The sequence below is a fragment of the Bactrocera dorsalis genome, chromosome 2 (assembly GCF_023373825.1).
Source record: "Bactrocera dorsalis isolate Fly_Bdor chromosome 2, ASM2337382v1, whole genome shotgun sequence".
Lineage (NCBI taxonomy): Eukaryota > Metazoa > Arthropoda > Insecta > Diptera > Tephritidae > Bactrocera > Bactrocera dorsalis.
The window spans coordinates 52690515-52694800 of record NC_064304.1 but is presented as its reverse complement, the minus strand read 5'-3'; the positions used below and the strand labels follow the sequence as shown (position 1 = coordinate 52694800).

At 34.6% G+C, this 4286-nt stretch overlaps 1 long non-coding RNA gene across 1 annotated transcript; it reads left to right on the top strand.

The window, feature by feature from the left end:
- The first annotated feature begins 347 nt into the window (after positions 1-347).
- Positions 348-3950, top strand: LOC125776415 (uncharacterized). The gene is made up of 3 exons (XR_007421694.1): positions 348-2349; positions 2418-2607; positions 2668-3950. It is a non-coding gene; the product is annotated as an uncharacterized LOC125776415 (long non-coding RNA).
- The last annotated feature ends 336 nt before the right edge of the window (positions 3951-4286 follow it).

Genomic DNA, 4286 nt, shown 5'->3' with positions numbered 1-4286 from the left:
ATTTAGCTAAAGTCCAATGAGTTATGTCGCACGAATTTTTTACCTTTTTCCCTTCTGTTATAATTTATAAATCTTACATAAAAGTTGAAAAATAAAATTGCATTATTCCTTAATGTGGAATATGTGATCTTTCTTTTGGAAAAAAATTATTCTTCTAATGCATCTATGTAAAAAGTTATGACGGAATATGTCTGAGACTCGAGTTAGTCCAATGAGTTTTGTCCGACACTGTATATGTATAACCATCAAGAATGATAGGGAAAGAGATTACGCAATGCGCATGTTTGCTATCAGTCAGCTGTTCTTGCTTACGTTACGGTTGACTTATTATTCACCCGCGCGAATTGTGTTTTCAAGTGTTGTATTAATTGTGAAATTTTATATTTTTTAAAAAGCGTTGCGCAGTGTTCGGATACAATAAAACCAATGGTAAGGATAAAACGGTACTGAAACAATGGAAGCCTTCGGAAGAAATTTGCAGTTTGAAATGGGTAATTATAGCATTTTGATTACAATAATTTTACTTTTATAATCAAACACTCTTGCAGGTTTAAGATCGTGGAATCCAACGAAGTTGCTACCTAGCGCTTTTCCCAGGATGGAGTCTCGTTCCAAAAAAGAGATGTTGACAACAATGTTGAAGAATACCGCCCCTGTTGAAGTACTTCAAGAAGACGAGGTTGGAGAGGCACCTCAAACCGCAGGAGAGGAGGTCATCGATGAAAAACGAGAAAATACAGCATTTGGCAACAGAAATGTTAGTCATATTTGATATTGATGAAGTATCTTTTTCTTACATAAATATGTGTATGCTGACCACCTGTACGTAAATGACACGTACAGTACGTAAATTTGGAGCCATGTACCGTGTACCGAAGTTTTAGCGAAAATCACGAAAATGTACGTAAATTGAAACGGAGAATATTGATGTACGTAATTTGCGTTAAAACAACAAAAAATTGCTATACAATTGTGTCCCACCCGTGACGATGGAATGAATACCCCTAATGCAAATTAAATATATTCACCCAGCTTTAACTATGTTAAACTCGCCATTATGGCAACGCCGTTTGTGGAATGCTTTTATTGTATTTGTTCGTGTTAAAGAGAAATTACATATGTTAAAGCTCTTCTTATTTACATTTATTCATGTATTTTCTACCAACAATTTGTGGAACTTATGCTGACAGGTGATATTGTGGAAGCGACGCTATTGTGTGTGTACGTTGTATTATTTTTTTAAAATGTCGCAAAAACGTGGAGTAAATATATTTAACGAAAAATTACGCGAAGAATTTTCGTTTATTAAGAAAGCGAAGACCGAAAGTGATGTCCTTTGCGAAGTGTGCAACACGGGTTTTAGTATTATGCATAGTGGTCGCTGAGATATTGAGTGGCATATTAAATCAAAAAATCACCAAAATGCATTGCACGCTGCCACGTCCAGCCACACACTCAATAGATATTTAAAAAGTTCTACTTTGACCAGAACAGATGCCCATATCGCGGCGTGTGAAGGCGTTTGGGCATTTCATGTGATAAGTTCTAATCACAGTTTTCGCTCGGCCGATTGCGCTTCCAAAATCATTCGGAGTTGTTTCGCAATGTCCAAATTTTCTTGTGCGCGATCGAAATGCGAAGCCATCGCAACCGGAGTGTTCGCACCGTTCGTATTGCAAGAGCTCCAGAAAGACTTAAATGACTGCCATTTCTTCACTATATTGACAGACGCCTCTAATCATGGCAGCACAAAAATGTTTCCGATATTAGTTGGCTTCTTTTCGGAAAAGGATGAAAATTATAGACTTGGTAGATGCACATGGAGAAAGTTCCGAAATAATTGTAAATTTGCTGAATAGCGCTATGAACAAATTGAACATAAATAAGAAACTAGTTGCGTTTTGTGGAGATAACGCGGCGTGTAATTTTGGCAACGTTAATCGAACCGGCACAAATAATGTGTTCTACAAACTGAAGCAGCTTTATCCTGAATTGATTGGCGATGGATGTGCAGCGCATATTGTTCACAATACTTTAAAAAAAGCTTGCGACAAAATGCCTTTTGATGTGGAGATGATTGTAGTCAAAATTTATTCACATTTTTATTTGTTCACCGTGCGTGTCGCAAAGTTGAAAAAATTTTGTGAATCCGTGGATGTGGAATATAAAAAACTGATAGGTTACAGCAAAACTCGTTACCTAGGCTTGTTGTCATCAGTCGACTCAATATTAAGAATTTTTGATGGCCTTAAGGAGTATTTTTTGGGAGATCCCAACACCCCAAATTCTTTGCTACTATTTTTTGAAGATCCAAGGGCCAAGATGTGGCTGCTTTTCCTTCGTGATCAAGTAAGTATCGGTTAATGGGAATGAAATGTGTCAGGCACCAATAACATTATTTTTAATTTCTTATGTAGGCATCTATTTTCAACCGAACAGTTAAAGCAGTGGAAAGCGACAATATTAATGCAATGGAAGTTGGGCATGCACTCAATTCTTTTGTCCAATCGCTTTAATCTTGGAAAAAAGAAGCATTTTGTTGTATTTCTGCTGTTGACGAAAGAGTGTCAAAAGAAGAGATGCAAGATCTCTCACGTCAATTCTATGGTTCGAATATTAATTTAGATTTATTTTCAATTTAAAAGATTTTATTCATTTCTTTCTTAGAATCATGTATAAAATATATTGAAAAGTGGAAAGAACAATTTGACCATATTATGATTTTTGCCTGGTGTGCGCTTGATCAACCACCGCAATGGAAGTTTATCGAAACCACCGCGAAGTACATCGCAACCAATAACCATTTTGATCTGGAATCATCCGATACTGATTTATTCGATCAGTTAACGTATTTGAAAAGATACGTAACCGAAGAGAAAATCCAATCGTGGGAAGGAAATGGTACTGCCTCCGATCAATGCTGGGTTGAAATTTTTCAACATTTCGTCAAAAAGAAGGTTCCATACAACCACATGGTCAGGTATATTCTCTCCTTGCCAGGTACATCAGCCACCGTTGAACGAGTATTTTCCCTGATCAATCAGATTTGGAACGATGAAAAATCACAAATAAAGATCGAAATATTGCGAGATCTTTCATATGTTCGATACAACATTAAAATGACTTGTAAAGAATTTTTTGAATTTTTAAAAATGCAACCTAAAATGTTGAAAGAAATTGCATCAAATGAAAAATACGCATTGAAAAATGCCAATCAGATCGACGAAAACAAAAATAAGTATGCTGAAATTTGTATGCAAAAAACGAATTTGGATATCGTAAAATAAACTGCTTTCTCCATAACTTGACCATAAATTGAAATCAAATTAAATTAAATTGCATTTGCAAGCACCGTTTTTTCATTAATTAAAAACTGTACATAATATAAATTTATAGTAATCTAACTATCATTATAGAAAGAGGCAAGAAAAAAAATTTTTGTGTACGTAAATGAGATCTTGAAAAGGTGGTCACCCTAAGTATGTGTATTTCTTACTCTTTTTATACAAAGGCTGGATAGTGTTGTTAGCACTTTGAATAAGTGCAAAAACGAGCAGTTAGCAGAAATTAAACGCCTCAAGATTTCCATTAAAACCGCGAAATTCAATAGAAATATTTTGGAGCAAAAACTTAGCTACATATAGCTCCACGTTTCACCAACGGCCAGGTAAGTGCCCAATTTTTAAAAAGTGTGTTGCAGTTCAAGTATAGGCTGCGTTCCTCCATATATACTTGGTCACAGCGAAGGAGTGATTACAGAATAAGGAAATGATGAAGTCGACAACATCCCAGATTTGGAAGAGAATTACTTATCTCTACCCGGTATCTATCAAAATATTAAAAGTGCATAGTATTATAAATCTAAAACTATAGAAAACATTTTAATATAAAAATGTACTTATGTTAACAAATGCAAATATGCACTTGCATACAAATTAGGTTTTTGCATGCTAACCACTATTTCTTATCCTAATTTTAAAAATAAATTTAACTAACAATTTATTCCATTTATTTATACGTATGTATGTATGTTTGTTATATTTTTACAAGTTATATTTTTCAACGTGTGTCGGTTGATCTAAACTCCACTGACCCAACTGAAAAAAATGATGACATGGAGATTATCAACAACGACGGACTTGAGAATTTGGAATATGGGATTCAGAGGAATATTGAATATTTTCTTCGAAATATTTCTTGACTTAAAACTCGACAAATAAACTATGTTGTCAATTTTATTCTAATATATTTGAATATACATATGCACTTATATTTGCGGGGTTGTC